Raw genomic sequence first — 21,450 nt, 5'->3', positions numbered from 1 at the left:
GTGAGCTGGATTACATCACCTTCAGACCTTGTTCACACCATAGTTAGCGTAGTGGTAGGACCCTTTGCCATGCTGAGTGACCGTGACGTGGTGCATGAAGGGCTCCGATATTTTCCTGACAGGAATATATTGGCAAAAGTCTCAGCTTTTAATATCTGCATTTATGACTAGCCAGTATAGTCAGTGGCATATCCGTTTGGTGCATTTTTTCTGCGATACATATGATTTTTGGTTGCTCTATATTACACTTTTTGTGAAGCAAAGTAACAAAAAATAGAAATTCAGAAATTTCATCTGCATTTGCCATTAACTCTTGTGGAACACTTAAACGGTTAACAAAGTTCGTGAAATCAGTTTTGAATACCTTGAGGGGTGTAGTTCCTCAAATGGGGTCACTTTTTGGAGTTTCTACTCTAGGGGTGCATCAGGGGGGCTTCAAGTGGGACATGGTGTCAAAAAACAAGTCCAGCAAAAACTGCCTTCCAAAATCCATATGGCATTCCTTTCCTTCTGCGCCCTGCCGTGTGGCCATACAGCAGTTTACGACAACATATGGGGTGTTTCTGTAAACTAAAGAATTAGGGCAATAAATATTAAGTTTTGTTTGGCTGTTAACCCTTGCTTTGTTACGGGAAAAAATTGATTAAAATGGAAAATTTGCCAAAAAATACCTGTTTTGGCACAGTTTTTTTTTTTTTATTATTTACAACGTTCATCTGACAGATTAGATCATGTGCTATTTTTATAGAGCAGGTTGTTACGGATGCAGGGATACCTAATATGTTTACTTTTTTTAATTTATTTAAGTTTTACACAATCATATCATTTTTTAAACAAAAAAAAAAATCATTTTAGTGTCTCCATAGTCTGAGAGCCATAGTTTTTTTTATTTTTTGGGCGATTGTCTTAGTTAGGGTCTCTTTTTTTGCAGGATGAGATGACTGTTTTAATGCTATGATTTTGGGGTGCGTATACCTTTTTGATTGCTTGCTATAACACTTTTTGTGATGTAAGGTGACAAAATTATGGCTTTGTTTACACCATTTTTACGTTGTTCACCTGAGGGGTTAGATCATGTGAGATTTTTATAGATCAGGTTCTTATGGACACGTAAATACCTAATATGTATACTTTTTTTATTTATTAAAGTTTTACACAATAATATCATTTTTGAAACCAAAAAAACTTGTTTTAGTGTCTCCATAGTCTGAGAGCCATAGTTTTCTTTATTTTTTGGGCAATTGTTTTATGTAGGGTATCAGTTTGTGCGTAATGAGATGACGGTTGGATTGGCACCATTGTGGGGGGCATACGCCTTTTTGATCGCTTGGTGTTGCACTTTTAGTGACGTAAGGTGACAAAACAATTTTTTTTTAGCACAGTTTTTATTTTTTTATTTTGACAGTGTTCATCTGAGGAGTTAGGTCATATGATATTTTTATAGAGCCGGTCGTTACGGACGTGGTGATACCTAATATGTATATTTTCTTTTTTTAAGTTTTACACAATAATATTATTTTTGAAACAAAAAAAAACATGTTTTAGTGTCTCCATAGTCTGAGAGTCATAGTTTTTTCAGTTTTTAGGCAATTGTCTCAGGTTGGGTACCATTTTTGCAGGATGAGATGACGGTTAGATTGGCACTATTTTGGGGAGCATACGACTTTTTTATCGCTTGCTATTACACTTTTTATGATGTAAGGTGGCAAAAAATTGCTTTTTTGACACCGTTTTTATTTTAATTTTTTTACGGTGTTCACCTCAGGGTTTAGGTCATGTGGTATTTTTATAGAGCAGGGTCTTCCGGACGCGACGATACCTAATATGTCAACTTTTTTTTTTTTTTACGTTTAACATAAAAAAAGCATTTTTGAAACAAAAAAAATCATGTTTTAGTCTGAGAGCCATAGCTTTTTTTCTTTTTTGGGCCATTGTCTCATGTAGGGGCTCATTTTTTGCGGGATGAGGCGACGGTTTGAATGGTACTATTTTGGCATACATACGACTTTTTTGATCACTTTTATTACCTTTTTTGGGAGGTAAGGTGGGCAAAATTTCAATTTCATCATAGTTTTTTTTTTTTCATGGCGTTCACCGTGCGGGGAATGTAACATTACCCTTTTATAGATCAGGTCATTACGGACCCGGTGATATATAACATGTGTAGGGAATTTTTTATTTATTTATTTAAGGGATAAATGTGTTTTTTTTATTTTTACTTTTTTTCACTTTTTTAACATTTTTTTTCACCCAGACCCACTTGAAGATTCTTGAAGATCCTGTGAGTCTAATGTCTGTATAATACAGTACAGTACACTATATAGTGTACTGTACTGTATTTCACTTACACTTTGTCTGAACAGATCTCTGCCTTTAGCACAGATCTGTTCAGCACCATGGACAGCAGGATGCCTGAGAAGGCGTCCTGTTGCCATGGGAACCTTCCCTGTCTGCCACAACTGAGCAGACGGGGAAGGGGAAGGAGGGGGGCTCCCTCCCTCTGTGACCCCATCCTGTCCGGGGGCTGCAAAGTCACAGCAGCCCCCCGATGGGAGAGGGAGGGAACTCCCTCCCTGTTCACCACTTCCATACTGCGGTCCCCAGAGCTGACACTCTGATTCAACCGCTCGGTCAGCCTGAGAAAAAACGCCCCCCACACTGCCACCCGCCTCCTGCACCGTCCGCAATCCTCCCCCCCCGCTACGCCCACAGGCACAAAAACGCAGAGGGCTGCAGGGGGGAGTTAACTTTTAAATACAGGCACTTTGAGGTTTCTGATCCCTGCGGTCACGGACCGCAAGGAACAGAAACTTGCATAAGCGCTACAATCCGCAGGTCTGAATTGACCTGCGGTTTGTAGCGATCGGCAATGCAGGTGGGGGGTCACAGGACCCCCCTAGGCATTGTCACAGGGTGCCTGCTGAATGATTTTAGCAGGCACCCCGTTCTGATCACTGTCGGCTGTGCGGCAGTGATCAGAACTACACAGGACGTACAGGTACGCCCTGTGTCCTTAAGTACCGGGACATCAGGTTGTACCTGTACGCCGTGTGTCCTTAAGGGGTTAACTGCAGACTGTCAGCTTTAATTTGACGGTATTTACATCCAAATCAGGTGAACGGTGTAGGAATTACAACAGTTTGCAGATGTGCCTCCCACTTGTTAAGGAACCAAAAGTAATGGGACATAATTATAATCATAAATCAAACTTTCACTTTTTAATACTTGGTTGCAAATCCTTTGCAGTCAATTACAGCTTGAAGTCTGGAACGCATAGACATCACCAGATGCTGGGTTTCATCCCTGGTGATGCTCTGCCAGGCCTCTACTGCAACTGTCTTCAGTTCCTGCTTGTTCTTGGGGCATTTTCCCTTCAGTTTTGTCTTCAGCAAGTGATGTGCGTGCTCAATCGGATTCAGGTCAGGTGATTGATTTGGCCATTGCATAACATTCCACTTCTTTCCCTTAAAAAACTCTTTGGTTGCTTTTGTAGTATGCTTTGGGTCATTGTCCATCTGCACTGTGAAGCGCCGTCCAATGAGTTCTGAAGCATTTGGCTGAATATGAGCAGATAATATTGCCCGACACACTTCATAATTCATCCTGCTGCTTTTGTCAGCAGTCACATCATCAATAAATACAAGAGAACCAGTTCCATTGGCAGCCATACATGCCCACACCATGACACTACCACCACCATGCTTCACTGATGAGGTGGTATGCTTAGGATCATGAGCAGTTCCTTTCCTTCTCCATACTATTCTCTTGCCATCACTCTGGTACAAGTTGATCTTGGTCTCATGTGTCCATAGGATGTTGTTCCAGAACTGTGAAGGCTTTTTTAGATGTCGTTTGGCAAACTCTAATCTGGCCTTCCTGTTTTTGAGGCTCAACAATGGTTTACATCTTGTGGTGAACCCTCTGTATTCACTCTGGTGAAGTCTTCTCTTGATTGTTGAGTTTGACACACATACACCTACCTCCTAGAGAGTGTTCTTGATCTGGCCAACTGTTGTGAAGGGTATTTTCTTCACCAGGAAAAGAATTCTTCAGTCATCCACCACAGTTGTTTTCCGTGGTCTTCCGGGTCTTTTGGTGTTGCTGAGCTCACCGGTGCGTTCCTTCTTTTTAAGAATGTTCCAAACAATTGTTTTGGCCACGTCTAATGTTTTTGCTATCTCTCTGATGGGTTTGTTTTGTTTTTTCAGCCTAATGATGGCTTGCTTCACTGATAGTGACAGCTCTTTGGATCTCCTCTTGAGAGTTGACAGTAACAGATTCCAAATAGCACACTTGAAATGAACTCTGGACCTTTTATCTGCTCATTGTAATTGAGATAATGAGGGAATAACACACACCTGGCCATGGAACAGCTGAGAAGCCAATTGTCCCATTACTTTTGGTTCCTTAACAAGTGGGAGGCACATATGCAAACTGTTGCAATTCCTACACCTTTCACCTGATTTGGATGTAAATACCCTCAAATTTAAGCTGACAGTCTGCAGTTAAAGCACATCTTGTTTATTTCATTTCAAATCTATTGTGGTGGTGTATAGAGCTAAAAATGTTACAATTGTGTCGATGTCCCAATATTTATGGACCTGACTGTAGGTAGGGATAGTGGGTCTGGGCAGTTTAAGGCTGTACTATGCCTGTTTGTGTGTGACGGTAGTTGTTATCCTGACACGCACCTTCATAGCCGACATTCATGTCTCACATCAATGGCACGTGGTGCTCAGAAGTTTCCATGTCACTTATTCACAATGTTGCCGTTTGTCCATTCACGATACGCTTTCACCACAGCAGCATATGAACAGTTAACAAACTGCGCAGTTTCATAAATACTGTCGCCCTGGGCCCAAAAGCCAATAATCATCCCTTTTTGCAGTTCTGATAAATCTCCCCATTTACCCATGACAGAGATGAGGGATATGTGTGCAGACAGCCTATCACGCACCTTATATACCCACCTACAGCTCACCACACGTGATTTCCCTTATGAGCTACATGCTGCCGACGTCGTAAGTAGGAAGTGGTCGTAATAATGTGACTCGAATGTGTATGTGCCATATAAATGACAGATCACCCAACAAACATTTTGCTTGATTTTTAGGTAATTGGCAGTACCTTTACAAAGGGCAATTATTTGGAAATGAGCATTTGTAGAAATTTTAGTTCCTAATAAAGGATTTGCCTGTGTAAATGGGCCCTGAAGAACCACAGGCCACACAAATGGGTTTCTTATCATAGACTTTAACTAGAATAAATTACTACAGAAAGTCCTTCAATTAAATTTACTCTGCTGTCCCTGTCATTGATATGTTTTATTTTCCTGCTTAAGGGTGGTTGTGAACTATGATTTCATGGATCTTCAAGCCCCTGAAATGCATTATGTGATTTGTTTATGTGTGTTATTCATTATGGAAATGAATACATTGACAACTGAGGATTATCATTTAGCGGGGAGGGGGGGATAACAGAGAAATAGCACAGCACAGAGTTCTACAGAGTTATTGAATGGGGAATGCAAGCCTTTAAAAAAACAGCCATGTCAAGGTAGCTGACAACTTTAACCCCTTCCTGACATATGAAGTAATAGTACTTCATAGCGGGAACTGACTTCATGCAATTTGACGTACTAGTACGTCATGCTGATCGGGCGGGCGCCAGAGTGGTGCGCTCCCAATCAGTGCACGGGCCCGGTAGTCGCTGATAGCCAGGCCCCTACTTTTGTATTAACCCCTTCTTTGCCACGGTCAGCACTGACCGCGGCATAGAAGGTGTTTGAAGTCAGTCAGGGTTTCCATCGCGTCCCTGCGCTGGGTGAAAAGCCAGACCATGCCTTGCAGAGGCATCAGCACCTGCCTTCTACAGAAGCCAAGGAAATCCAGCCCCAGGCCGGGTCTCCTAGTCAACCTGTTAGTGTATTACTCAGTGCAATGCAATGCATTGCAGAGGGGATCAGCCCCCCAAAAATATCAAGTAAAAAAAGTTGCAAGCAAAAAAAAGGACTTTTCCCATAAAATTATAAAAAAAATAGAAAAAAAGAAGAAACGCACATATTAGGTATCGCCAGGTCCGTAATGACTGGCTCTATAAAAAAATATCACAAAAAAAATAAAAAAAATAAAAACTGTGCCCCTTTCCCTAATAAACACATACAGGGAGTGCAGAATTATTAGGCAAGTTGTATTTTTGAGGATTAATTTTATTATTGAACAACAACCATGTTCTCAATGAACCCAAAAAACTCATTAATATCAAAGCTGAATATTTTTGGAAGTAGTTTTTAGTTTGTTTTTAGTTTTAGCCATTTTAGGGGGATATCTGTGTGTGCAGGTGACTATTACTGTGCATAATTATTAGGCAACTTAACAAAAAACAAATATATACCCATTTCAATTATTTATTTTTACCAGTGAAACCAATATAACATCTCAACATTCACAAATATACATTTCTGACATTCAAAAACAAAACAAAAACAAATCAGTGACCAATATAGCCACCTTTCTTTGCAAGGACACTCAAAAGCCTGCCATCCATGGATTCTGTCAGTGTTTTGATCTGTTCACCATCAACATTGCGTGCAGCAGCAACCACAGCCTCCCAGACACTGTTCAGAGAGGTGTACTGTTTTCCCTCCTTGTAAATCTGACATTTGATGATGGACCACAGGTTCTCAATGGGGTTCAGATCAGGTGAACAAGGAGGCCATGTCATTAGATTTTCTTCTTTTATACCCTTTCTTGCCAGCCACGCTGTGGAGTACTTGGACGCGTGTGATGGAGCATTGTCCTGCATGAAAATCATGTTTTTCTTGAAGGATGCAGACTTCTTCCTGTACCACTGCTTGAAGAAGGTGTCTTCCAGAAACTGGCAGTAGGACTGGGAGTTGAGCTTGACTCCATCCTCAACCCGAAAAGGCCCCACAAGCTCATCTTTGATGATACCAGCCCAAACCAGTACTCCACCTCCACCTTGCTGGCGTCTGAGTCGGACTGGAGCTCTCTGCCCTTTACCAATCCAGCCACGGGCCCATCCATCTGGCCCATCAAGACTCACTCTCATTTCATCAGTCCATAAAACCTTAGAAAAATCAGTCTTGAGATATTTCTTGGCCCAGTCTTGACGTTTCAGCTTGTGTGTCTTGTTCAGTGGTGGTCGTCTTTCAGCCTTTCTTACCTTGGCCATGTCTCTGAGTATTGCACACCTTGTGCTTTTGGGCACTCCAGTGATGTTGCAGCTCTGAAATATGGCCAAACTGGTGGCAAGTGGCATCTTGGCAGCTGCACGCTTGACTTTTCTCAGTTCATGGGCAGTTATTTTGCGCCTTGGTTTTTCCACACGCTTCTTGCGACCCTGTTGACTATTTTGAATGAAACGCTTGATTGTTCGATGATCACGCTTCAGAGGCTTTGCAATTTTAAGAGTGCTGCATCCCTCTGCAAGATATCTCACTATTTTTGACTTTTCTGAGCCTGTCAAGTCCTTTTTTTGACCCATTTTGCCAAAGGAAAGGAAGTTGCCTAATAATTATGCACACCTAATATAGGGTGTTGATGTCATTAGACCACACCCCTTCTCATTACAGAGATGCACATCACCTAATATGCTTAATTGGTAGTAGGCTTTCGAGCCTATACAGCTTGGAGTAAGACAACATGCATAAAGAGGATGATGTGGTCAAAATACTCATTTGCCTAATAATTCTGCACGCAGTGTATAAAGTTGTAAAAAAAAAGACAAAAAAAGACATTAATGACTGGCTCTATAAAAATATTATCACATAATCCACCCCATCGGGCGAACGCTGTAAAAAAAGAAAAAAAAAAGAATTTTTTGTCACCTTACTTCACAAACACTGCAATAACAAGTGATAAAAAGTCATATGTACCCCAAAATAGTTCCAATCAAACCATTACCTCATCCCGCAAAAAAAGAGCCCCTACAAAAGACACTAGACTAAAAAATAAGAAAAAATATGGCTTTCAGAAAATAGAGACACTAAAACAATTGTTTTTGTTTCAAAAATGCTTTTTTGTGTAAAACTTAAATAAATTAAAAAAAGTATACATATTAGATATTGCCACGTCCGTAACAACCTGGTAAAATCAGTTGAATAACTTGAGGGGTGTAGTTTCTAAAATGGGGTAATTTATGGGGGTTTTTTACTATGTAAGCCTCACAAAGTGACTTCATAACTGAACTGGTCCTTAACCACTACAGGACCGCCGTACGCAGGATTGCGTCTTTGCGGCGGCCCTGTTATTCTGGGTGGACGCGCCGGCGCATCCTATCGCAAAACGCGAGATTTTCTGTGAACGCGCACACTCAGGCGCGCGCGTTCACAGGAACCGGAGGTAAACTAGCTGATTTACAGCCTGCCAGCGGCGATCATTCGCTGGCAGGCTGCCGATGCGATTTTTTTAACCCCTAAAAGGTATATAAGACGCTGTTTTGATAACAGCGTCTAATATACCTGCTACCTGGTCCTCTGGTGGTCCCTTTTGCTTGGATCGACCACCAGAGGACACAGGCAGCTCTGTAATAAGTAGCACCAAACACCACTACACTACACCCCCGTCACTTATTAACCCCTGATCACCCCATATTAGACTCCCTGATCACCCCCCTGTCATTGATCACCCCCCTGTCATTGATCACCCCCCTGTAAGGCTCCATTCAGACGTCCGTATGTGTTTTGCGGATCCGCAAAACACATACGGACGTCTGAATGGAGCCTTACAGGGGGGTGATCAATGACATATAGCCCATATAGACTCCCTGATCACCCCCCTGTCATTGATTACTCCCCTGTAAGGCTGGCTCCATTCAGAGGTCTGTATGTGTTTTGCGGATCCACGGATGCATGGATCGGTTCCACAAAACACATACGGATGTCTGAATGGAGCCTTACAGGGGGGTGATCAATGACAGGGGGGTGATCACCCTATATAGACTCCCTGATCACCCCCTGTCATTGATCACCCCCTTGTAAGGCTGGCTCCATTCAGAGGTCCATATGTGTTTTGCGGATCCATGGATCGGATCCGCAAAACACATACAGACGTCTGAATGGAGCCTTACAGGGGGGTGATCAATGACAGGGGGGTGATCACCCCATAGAGACTCCCTGATCACCCCCCTGTCATTGATCACCCCCCTGTAAGGCTCCATTCAGACGTCCGTATGTGTTTTGCGGATCCGATCCATGGATCCGTGGATCCGCAAAACAGAAAGTCAGACCTGCTTCAAAAAGTGGAAATTCACATTTTTTTTACCATAGTTTGTAAATGCTATAACTTTTACCCAAACCATTTTTTTTTTTACCCAAACATTTTTTTTTTTATCAAAGACATGTAGAACAATAAATTTAGAGAAAAATTTATATAGAAATGTATTTTTTTTCGAAAAATTTTACAACTGAAAGTGAAAAATGTCATTTTTTTGCAAAAAGTTCGGTAAATTTCGATTAATAACAAAAAAATTAAAAATGTCAGCAGCAATGAAATACCACCAAATGAAAGCTCTATTAGTGAGAAGAAAAGGAGGTAAAATTCATTTGGGTGGTAAGTTGCATGACCGAGCAATAAACCGTGAAAGTACTGTAGGTCAGAAGTGTAAAAAGTGGCCTGGTCATTAAGGGTGTTTAAGCTAAGGGGGCTGAGGTGGTTAAAAAGTGGGTTTTGGAAATTGCTTCTAAAATTCTAAGCCTTCTAACATCCAATAAAATGACATTTTCAAAATGATGCCAACATAAAGTAGACATATGGGGAATGTTAAGTAATATATATTTTATGACGTATAAATTTCTGTTTTGAAAGCAGAGAAATAAAAATTTTGAAAATTGCAAATTTTTCCATATTTGTGGTAAAGTTTGGATTTCTTCATAGATAACGGTGAAATATATTGACTCAAATTTATAAAGTGTCATGAGAAAACACTCTCAGAATGGATTGGATTGAACGTTTTCCAGAGTTATTACCACATAAAGTGACACATGTCAGATTTGCAAAAAAATGTCCTGCACAGGAAGATGAAAACTGGCCTAGGGTAGAAGGGGTTAAAGCTGAGTAGATTATAGTACTCAGCTCCATATACTGAAGATGTCAAATGCTACAGTAGGTGTGTCCTGATAAAATGATACTGCGCTAATGGATTATTGTTAATGGTTAGCGCAGTATACATGATGTTGAACAAGTGTTATCAGGGCATCAATTTTGACAATAAGATCAAGGATCAAGTTGGGCGGGGGGGGGGGGGGGGGTTACAATAGACAAGAAGGAGAAGATTACTTGCAGAAGGGGCTGTTATCTAATAGGTAGCTTGTGTACAAGAGCCAGAAATAATTACTGTTGCAGGAGTTGTTGATAACAAATAGAATATCTCAATATTGTAATAAATAATTAAAAGCAGGCAATCATGTATGTACAGATAATGTCACAATCAGCCTATGGCAGAGGAGCTGAATGCTGATGCGTTTAGTTGGAATGACAGCTCCATTACAAGGAAGTGGGAATCACTCGGGGATCTTTCTAGTCGCTGACACAGCTTTGGACTTTGCTGCCATTTGATAATGTATTATACTTTCCTAGCTTTAAGGGTAAGGAAATAAGTGATTGAAACGTCTTCACACACACATACATACACACACAGCCAGGAGCTCCAGAAGAACAAATCCATAGAAAAACAGGTAAGTAAATAGTTTTGCCAATTTCAATAATTTGCTTGTTTAAGCAGAGTAGCAATGCTTGCCAAAATAATACATATGTGTGAACAGGCACTATGCTGGTGTGCAAGCGACCTCAAGATTAGAAATTACCAAATCGATTCGCTCATCACTACTCAAAATCTAATATTATTAGTTTATTTCATTTGCAGATTTTCTGGATATTTACAGCTAGGCTTGACCAATAATAACCAAGATGTGTGCATTTATTACAGAATACTGAAATGTTGGACCTCAGGTCTTAGATCTCTATGCAGAAACTTTCAAAAGACCCACATGGTAGTATAAGTGCCTTAAGGTACTGCCTTACAAAGTGCCAAAATACAGTACTACGTCATTGCAGTAATAATTGTATGTAATGGTATGAATTTATTATTTTTATTTACCCGAATAGATGCCAATTGTTTGATTGAATAGACAAACAGAAAATTAGAATTATGTACTTGTACTGAAATCCAGTGCTTCTGGGTTCCATAGTACAGGCCTGGTCTGCTATGACTGCAGTTATGCACTGTGGCATGAGGAAGGGTTGTGTCATGATTGAAAGTTATACTCTATCCATAGCACAGGGCCAGGGGATACTTTTAACTAATCAGTGGAGGTGCATCCACTGGGATCCCCTCCTAAGAATTGGTGTCCTGTTCCTCATCCTGATGAAGCGGTGAGTTGAGCATGCACCCTGCCGCCCCCTTCATGCACCCTGCCACCCGATGTTTGAGCATGTTTGTTATGAGACATTTCCAATAGGTCCTGCAGTATATAAGAACTTGTCTTTGTCTCTTTTTGAAGTCTATCCCCCCACTGAAACCAGATTTATGTACAGATTTCTAGTTCACTTATCTTTTGTATATATTCTTTCATTCCTCCTTCATGGGGACCACCCTCTATTTACTGCAATTTTGGATGGTTACAGTGTATATATTGTACGGTATTGGTGTGTATACATAACACATTGGTGTGTATACATAACAATCAGCTAAAATAATACCATAGGATTATAATATGGATTTGGTAAGTGTTTGGTTAAAAGGAAGTGTCTGCTGTAAAACAGCTATGTTCTCTGCTTTAATAACAGCCTAAAAACAAGTACAGTAATAGATTCCACATTAAGGCCTCGTTCACATTTTAATTTTTCACAGATGTGTGTTGTGGACAGCACATGTACCCAATGATTTTAATATTTTTATTCACAAATCAGTATTTTTTTCACTGAACGTGGGTGATGCACAACTGGTCCATGATACGGACTAAACACACCCATCGTAGTCTTTGGGTCTGTTAAAATCCTGGACATAACAGGGTTAGCATCTGTGTTTGGTCCGTTTTTCACTGACCACTGATAGAAAATGCTTTTGAAATTATTTTTCAGCTGAACAGTGGCAGTGGAATACAGATGACACACAGAGTCCAAAAAAACAGACATACGGACCAAACACGGATGCTTCATGGATGACACACAGACAGATTTATTTCATGAACGTCAAACGGCCTCGTTCACAATTCAGTGATTTGGTCAGTGATTTCCATCAGTGATCGTGAGCCAAAACCAGGTGCGGCTCTAAACACAGAACAGGGGAAGATCTTTCCATTACACCTTATCTCTGTGTAGGCGCCACTCTTAGGTCTCTTTCACACGGGCGTTGCGGGAAAAGGTGTGGGTGCGTTGCAGGAACATGCGTGATTTTTCCGCGCGAGTGCAAAACATTGTAATGCGTTTTGCACTTGCGTGAGAAAAATCGTGCATGTTTGGTACCCAAACCCGAACTTCTTCACAGAAGTTCGGGCTTGGGATCGGTGTTCTGTAGATTGTATTATTTTCCCTTATAACATGGTTATAAGGGAAAATAATAGCATTCTTAATACAGAATGCATAGTACAATAGGGTTGGAGGGGTTAAAAAAAAATTAAACTCAACTTAATCCACTTGCTCGCGCAGCCCAGCATCTCTTCTGTCTTCTTTTTTGCTGTGTGCAGGAAAAGGACCTGTGGTGACGTCACTCCGGTCATCACATGATCCATCACATGATCCATCACCATGGTAAAAGATCATGTTAAGGACCATGTGATGACCGGAGTGACGTCACCACAGGTCCTTTTCCTTCACACAGCAAAAAAGAAGACAGAAGAGAAGCCGGGCTGCGCGAGCAAGTGGATTAAGGTGAGTTTAATATATATATATATATATATTTTTAACCCCTCCAGCCCTATTGTACTATGCATATTCAGAATGCTATTATTTTCCCTTATAACCATGTTATAAGGGAAAATAATAATGATCGGGTCTCCATCCCGATCGTCACCTAGCAACCGTGCATGAAAATCGCACCGCATCCGCACTTGCTTGCGGATGCTTGCGATTTTCACGCAACCCCATTCATTTCTATGGGGCCTGCGTTACGTGAAAAACGCATAAAGAGGGGCATGCTGCAATTTTCACGCAACGCACAAGTGATGCGTGAAAATCACCGCTCGTGTGCACAGCCCCATAGAAATGAATGGGTCAGGATTCAGTGCGGGTGCAATGCATTCAACTCACGCATCGCATTCGCGCAGAATACTCGCCCGTGTGAAAGGGGCCTTAGTTTGGGCTCAAAATCACTGATGGAAATCACTGACCAAATCACTAATGTGTGAACTAGGCCTACGAGTATATAACAACAAAGACCAAAGCAAGTCAAAAGGACCACAATACTATGCACATCCAAGCAGATATAGAAATGTATGAAAGACAATTTTATTGGACAACACTAAGACATACACATATCAAAAATAGTATACAATAGAACAATGTATTTGTTAGACAATAAAACCAAACACAAATGGAAGCATACAAGCAATTTACGCAATGTGGGGCGAGGATGTCCCAACCCTGGCACTTCTGTGTGCCATAATGATAATGTGGCATCAAATGGTGGAGCTAATTTCTCCTTGAGTAATACCAGTGATGATTTTTTATCCGAAATAAGCGATGACGGTAGGTTAGGCGAGGTCTACGTAAATCCCAAAATAAGACTTTATGGCCACCGGAGGGGCAACAATCAACAATCCTCGACCCGGAAAAAACGGTTCCAACAGCAGTAAATCAGCATGGAAGTAGTGCAACAGTTGAGGAGCAGTCATTGAAGATTATCAACCTTTCTACACATGTACTCACACAGACAATTGTGCTTCAAAGCACTCTATGTCCAGCCTTCTTTATTACATCAGCTTCCTGATGACAAAAGGGGAGTGTTCATGATCTTAGAGGAAAATGAAGGTGATACAGGCTATGATTTTGGAGGTTAAGAAACTACAACCTAACTGTATTAAGAACAAAAATTTGAGTAATGTGAAACTTAAGGCTGTAAAAAATCTGCAACAGAACCCTGCCTTGTCAAAAAGGCGGATAAAGGAGATCCTACGAAAGTCTTTATGACCAAAATGGACAGACTCCTCACATCTGCACTACAGATGAACATCATTACTAAAAAAGAAAAATACTTTTTAGAAGTCAAGCAACCAGTGGTATCTACTTTTTACATGCTCCCAAAGTTCTCAAGTCCCATCTTAGGGACTCTATGCATTTAATAGAAAATTTTCAGGGGATTCATCTTCGTTCCAAGACCCTAATACTTACCTGTGATGTCAAATCACTTTACTCAAATATAGCGCATGTAGACGGAATTGCTGCAGTTCAATACTTTCTTGAAAGATCTACATATGGAGATCCGGCACATCATATTTCCTTGGATATCTGACATTTCGGTTGACTTCCTGGACTTACAGATCCATTTGGATGAGCAGATGATTCACACATCTCTCTTTCGGAAACAGACAGCGACGAATAGCCTATTGCATTTTAACAGCTTTCATCCATTCCATCTGTGTAGGGGAATACCCAAAGGACAGTTTCTGAGACTGCCTCGTAATTGTACATAAGATTTTCATACAGCATCTAGCGATTTAACTGCACGTTTTTGATAACGTGGCTATTCCAAGAAGGTGATATCTAGGGCATTTGAAATGGCCAATGAGGCTAATCGGCTGGAACTTTTTAAACCCAAACCTCGGGGCGTGGCCGCGCAGCCGAAGGAGATTGCAGCCTGATTCAGAGCTCCTGCTCTTGTATAGGGTTTCAGCCCTGCAAGATCCCTTCACATATCGCTATTTCAGCTGAAAAAGCACTCACCAGTGCTTCCAACCTACCCTCATGTTGACGAGAGGGAAGAAAAGTTTAAAGCCACAAGGAAAGCTGGATTTCTTCTTGGACACGAACGGGGCAAAGATGACGCTGGCGGCATCAGCTCATCCGCCGATCCTGCTTCCAGCCCGACCTCCTCCTCTGATTCCCGCTCTCCGAACGGCTCAGTCGGCGGCAGATCGCAACAGCGGAGTCCAGATCACCAGACAGACCTCCTCCTCTGATTCCCGCTCTCCGAACGGCTCAGTCGGCGTCAGATCGCAACAGCGGAGTCCAGATCACCAGACAGCTCGCCGTGGCAAATTACATCAGGTGGGATTGCAGTGGAACAGGGAAGAGGAAGCGCCGCTGGTCTGGGCTCATTAACAGCGCGAACCAGAGCACGGGACTCCCCCACCACCAGCCCGGCAAAACAGAGGCCTGGGAGGCAGGAGCCTTCCGAAGAGGAGAATGGTGGCGAACCGTGCCTTAGTCAGAAGGACTCCACTACGCTATCAGAGGTACTGAAAAAGTTCCCCACTAATAATAAACCAGCGTCAAGTAGTCTTTTAAAAGATATGCTGCTAGCATTTAATCACTCTATGTCAACTCATCTATCCCAGCTAATTGTACCGATCCAATCATCTGTCGCCGAGTTGGGGAACAGGGTACAACATGTGGAAGTCAAGATAGGGTAGTTTGCGGCATCCCACAATAATCTTATAGACTCTCATGACCTCCTGACTGAGGAGATAGCGCAACATAGAGCAAAAGTGGCTGATCTGGAGTATTGGTCCCGCAGAAAAACACGAAACTGCGAGGGGTGCCAGAGAGTATTCCACCTGCGGACCTCCAAGATTACATACAAGGGCTAATTAAACTGCTCTTACCAACATGTACCGAGCAAGACTTAATTATAGATAGAGCCCACAGGATAGCTAAGCCGAAACACCTGTCTGAGGAAGTCCCAAGGGACGTATTGGTTAGAATCCACTTCTAACATATTAAGGAGCGTGTCCTGACCAATGCTAGAAAGCTGGAAACCTTACCGGCACTTATTAGACCAGTGGTTCTCAACCTTTCTAAAGCCGTGACCCCTTAATACAGTTCCTCATGTTGTGGTGACCCCCAACCATTACATTTTCCCATATGAGCCGCTGACGCGGCTGGGTATGACATAGTTATGGGGGATCTCATGTGTCCTAAACTGCGCACATAACTGTCTTTGCGTGTAAAGTATGTTACTCCTGTGTGAAACAATCTCTCTCCTATTTGTAGCGTTACATTACCCTACCTCGTGAGATTTCCCTACCTCCTGACTTCCTGTCGCACTGCTAATGACGTGAGGAGGCGTTCCTGAGCTTTGACGATCTGCGCATGCGCAAACCGACAGTTTATGGAAAATCTCAGCGGAGTTCAGCTTTACACCGGGACACTGCGCATGCGCAGGAGAGCCTTAGTAGGGAAATATTACGGCCCAGTGCGCAAGCGCGGCTAACTCCGGCCGGCGCATGCGCAGTGTCCCGGTGTGAAGCTGAACTCCGCTGAGATTTTCCATAAACTGTCGGTTTGCGCATGCGCAGATCGTCAAAACTCAGGAACGCCTCCTCACGTCATTAGCAGTGCGACGGGAAGTCAGGAGGTAGGGAAATCTCACGAAGTAGGGTAATGTAACGCTACAATCGTGCAGCCCTAATAGGAAGCCTCAGGCGACCCCCCGGAAAGGGCCGATCGACCCCCAAAGGGGTCGCGACCCCTAGGTTGAGAACCGCTGTATTAGACAATCAAATTGTTTGCTGACCTCTCAGTGGCTACTTTACAACTACGCTGCAATCTGTCCGTGATAACCTCCGCCCTGAGAGCACACTCTATTGCCTACCGCTCGGGTTTCCCAGTGAAGCTTCTAGTCCATAAGAATGGATCCTTCGTGGTGATTCGATCAGTGGATGAAGGAAAGGCGGTGCTGGCCTCATGGAACATTGTTTTGGAGGATTCGCAATTCCGCAAAACTCCCCCTCGCATTACAGATGACAACGAGTGGCACCTGGTGGAGAGTAGACGCAAGAAGAAGAATCGTTGAAGGGTTCAATAACTCTAGCTACCTGCACACTACTAGAGCGGATGAGCATCCCCTCGCTCGGTGTGCATGCCTGAACTTCCCCCGCAAGTACAAAAGGGGCATTTTCGCATGCCTCTTGTTCGTTTCCACATCTACCCCTTTCTTTGGGTAGAATGTTTCTGTTTTTTTTAATGTTTTTCATGTTTTTATTTTTTTTCTCAGGTTCACCAATTGTATCTAATGTTTGATAGAGCCTTGCCTATACAAAAATGTATGTCCATGTACTGCCTTGCAAAGAAGGGTATACCCCTTTCCACCTCAGACGATAGCTGAAAGTGCTGAAAATAGGTTCTCTAAATGTATGTGGCCTTAATAGCTGGATGATGTGGAAGAAGCCCTCTCACTTAAATGTGATATCTTTTGTGCCCAAAAGACACATATTGCTAAAGAGGCTGAAAGGATAAAACACCACTGTTTCCCGGTTATACTTCAGGCCCATGGGGAGGGGAAAAAGCGGGAGGTTCTAATGGCAATCAGGAATTCTGTAGCTCACACCGCTGTTTCCTCTATCATCGATCCCTGAGTGCGGTATATTATACATGTCTGTTCTTTGAATAATGTGTTATATACGTTGGTAGGGATTTATGCCCCAAATGTGAGACCACAACACCTTCTAAATAGACTATTCAACAAGGTGCAGTCAATGCAAAAAGGTAGGATCATCATATGCGGGGACTTCAATATGGTCCCAGACCTTTCCCAAGACTCTTCCACCTCAGCCAGAAATAGCTCCACTTTTTAACACAATCTTTATTAAAACACTCTTTATATGATGTTTGGCGCATTCACCATGCTTCCGAAAGAGACTACTCCTATTATTCACCCGCCAACCACTCCTATTCGCGCATTGACCTGATCCTAGTGGATAGAGAGACCCTTTCGGCTGCGGTAAACTCCAGTATAGGCCAGATTACCTGGTCGGATCATGCGCCCATAACACTAGATGTCACTGAGCAATTTAACACTCCACCAAACCCGCTTTGGAGAGCAAATGAGTATGTATTGGCCAACACACTATACTAGGCTGAGGTGACCCAAGCCCCGGAAGAATACTTCCAGTTTAATGTCAGATCAGTGTCAAACCCGGCAGTAGTCTGGGTGGCTCATAAGGCCTTCATCCGGGGAATCCTCATCAAAATAGGGCACAGGGATAAAAAACTCAGGGAGAAGTTCCAAACTGACTTACTCTCACAAATTTCATTAACCGGGCTGGGATACCTGCAGTGTTTGTTACTCTGGATGCTGAGAAGGCATTTAACCGCGTTAATTGGTCTTTTGTCTTCTCGGTGCTCCACAAGATGGGATTCCCGGAACGCGCGGTAACGGCGATAAAATCGCTGTACACTGGACCATCTGCCCGAGTCCTGGCCAATGGGGTTCTGTCTGACCCGTTCGTTTTGTCCAACAGCACGAGGCAGAGATGTCCTCTATCGCCCCTCATATTTATACTATTACTGGAACCTTTAGCTCAAGCAATTCGCCAGTTATCTGAAATAGAAGGGGTACAGACTGGGAACAGACAACACCGTCTGCCACTATACGCGGATGATATCATCCTTACCTTAACCAGTTCCGCTTCATCCTTAGAATCAGTGATAAGAATGATTCACTCATATGGGACTCTCTCATACTACAAGGTTAATGAGGGTAAATCTCAGGCCCTTCCCATGTGGCTTTCGAACAGATCCTTGGCAAACTTAAAGAAACAATTCCCCTTAGATTGGAAGTAGTCTGAAGTGCAATACTTGGGATTCAAAGTAAGCGCTACTCCCCAGAGTTTATATAAAGCTAATTTCCCTCCTCTCCTTCGGTCACTGCAAGCAGAGCTAGACAATGTGGCTAAGACTGAGTTGACATGGATGGGACGCATTGCTGATTTTCAACAGCATACACTCCCGAAGCTGTTGTACTTATTTAGGACCATACCCATACCGATCCCTTTTTCCTTTTTTAATGCAACCAGTAAGATGTTAAACAAATTTGTCTGGAACAAAGGCAGACCACAGATAGCTAAAAGCATTATGTGTATAAATATGGCGGTCTGAGTCTACCCAATATTTTTGACTACTATTTAGCCTCAAGAATAAACCAACTGAGGGACTGGTAGGTGGGTAATATAGGCAAACAATGGGTACACATTGAGCAGTCACAAGCCCCAGTGCGGAACCTGAAGGCACTTCTCATGGCCTCTTTGCACGACGGTTTTTCTAGTCTTATCCCCCCCTACTTCATATCCACCTCTGTGGCCCATTGGAAGACCTATCATGTAAGAGGTAAAGGTAGAACGGTTTCTATGGCCCACCTTACACCGATCGAATCCCTACAATGCATTGTCCCGGACTTGTCTGTGAAGTCCTGGAGGGACAGAGGAATCAGTAAAGTGGGTGACTTGCTGACTCACTTCTCCTTACAGTCCTTTGAAGAAATACAAAGGATATATAATATTCCACACCAAGAATTCTACAAATACCTAAGAATTAGACATCTCTTAACAGATAACCCCTCGTTCAAAACTAAAGGGAACCTGCAACTTCTAACACAATGGTCCCCGACAGGTGCTGTTCATTCAGGGATAAAACCAATCTACTCATATTTGGACGATAAAGAGTGCTTTACCAAAACGGCCCCTTTCTCAGCGTGGGAAGCAGACCTGAAACTGAATTTCTCCCTAGCTCAATGGTCCACGGCAATCAGATTTGTAGTATCCAATCTTAAATGAACATCACACTTAGAATCTTACATGAAAGCAATGCTCAGGTGGTATTTCACCCCAATGAGACTTAGTGCAATATTTCCAGGTTCGTCTTGTATTTGCTGGAGGATATGTGGTGGTAAAGAGTCGCTTGTTCATATATTATGGGAATGTTTTCAGATATCTGCATTGTGGTCCCAGGTGTTTAATGCTGTTTCCGATGCGGCTGGATGTCAGATAGCCCCAGACCCTGCCCTGGCTCTATTGCTGATTAATCTCACAAAAATACCATACTGATTCAGGAAAATCCCGATGCATCTTTTCCTCGCCACCAAGCTTGCAATCACGACAAAGTGGAAAAGCACAACTACCCCTGATTATTTAGGAGATAGTGAGAGCTGTAGAATAACCAGATCATACGAAAAAAATTTAGCCCACGAAATTTTTACAATCAGCAATTATGAAAGAGATTGGGTATCCTGGGGCTGTTTGTATCCAACATCAACTACCGAGTCGAGCTCTGACGGCAGTGGTACTGGGGAGGTGGTGAGCGACATGACAGAGCCTATGGACTCTATAATGACAGTTTAGGATTTGTTGATGGCACTGCTCTATTTGTTTTTGTTTTTTCCTGTTTATTTCCTTTTTTTATTATGCTGAAAAAGCTGAGAATATTGCTCAGTTGTAATCCCCTAAATTCGGGACTCAAATGCTACCATATGCTTATTGTATATGTCCATGTGAAAGAGCATATACTCTAATAAAAAAAACTATTGATCAATAAACCCAAACCTCAAACACAGAGTAGTAAAGTACATATCATTACTAAGTTTAACCGCTTGCCGCCACGCTAACGCCGAAAGGCGTCATTGCGGCGGCTCCCCCAGGCTACGCTAACGCCAATAGGCGTCATCTCGCGTGAGCCGAGATTTCCTGTGAACGCGCGCACACAGGCGCGCGCGCTCACAGGAACGGAAGGTAAGAGAGTTGATCTCCAGCCTGCCAGCGGCGATCGTTCGCTGGCAGGCTGGAGATGTGTTTTTTTTAACCCCTAACAGGTATATTAGACGCTGTTTTGATAACAGCGTCTAATATACCTGCTACCTGGTCCTCTGGTGGTCCCCTTTGTTTGGATCGACCACCAGAGGACACAGGTAGCTCAGTAAAGTAGCACCAAGCACCACTACACTATACTACACCCCCCCCCCCCGGTCACTTATTAACCCCTTATTAGCCCCTGATCACCCCTGATCACCCCATATAGACTCCCTGATCACCCCCCTGTCATTGATTACCCCCCTGTCATTGATCACACCACTGTAAAGCTCCATTCAGACGTCCACATGATTTTTACGGATCCACTGATAGATGGATCGGATCCGCAAAACGCACACGGACGTCTGAATGGAGCCTTACAGGGGCGTGATCAATGACTGTGGTGATCACCCCATATAGACTCCCTCATCACCCCCCTGTCATTGATTACCCCCCTGTCATTGATCACACCCCTGTAAAGCTCCATTCAGACGTCCGCATGATTTTTACGGATCCACTGATAGATGGATCGGATCCGCAAAACGCATACGGACGTCTGAATGGAGCCTTACAGGGGCGTGATCAATGACTGTGCTGATCACCCCATATAGACTCCCTCATCACCCCCCTGTCATTGATCACACCCCTGTAAAGCTCCATTCAGACGTCCGCATGATTTTTACGGATCCACTGATAGATGGATCGGATCCGCA

General features: G+C 42.9%; 1 protein-coding gene across 1 annotated transcript in view; it reads left to right on the top strand.

Moving 5' to 3' along the window:
- The first annotated feature begins 10,583 nt into the window (after positions 1 to 10,583).
- The window catches only part of SLC28A1 (solute carrier family 28 member 1), an 81,247-nt gene continuing 70,380 nt past the window's right edge, over positions 10,584 to 21,450 (top strand). The window contains exon 1 of the mRNA XM_040415758.1: positions 10,584 to 10,696. The gene's annotated coding sequence lies outside the window, so the exon portion shown is untranslated. The remainder of the gene's footprint in view (positions 10,697 to 21,450) is intronic.

Source organism: Bufo bufo, chromosome 1, assembly GCF_905171765.1.
Source record: "Bufo bufo chromosome 1, aBufBuf1.1, whole genome shotgun sequence".
Classification (NCBI taxonomy): Eukaryota; Metazoa; Chordata; class Amphibia; order Anura; family Bufonidae; genus Bufo; species Bufo bufo.
Note: the sequence above shows the minus strand (reverse complement) of the source record. Positions and strands in the feature narration are given on the sequence as shown.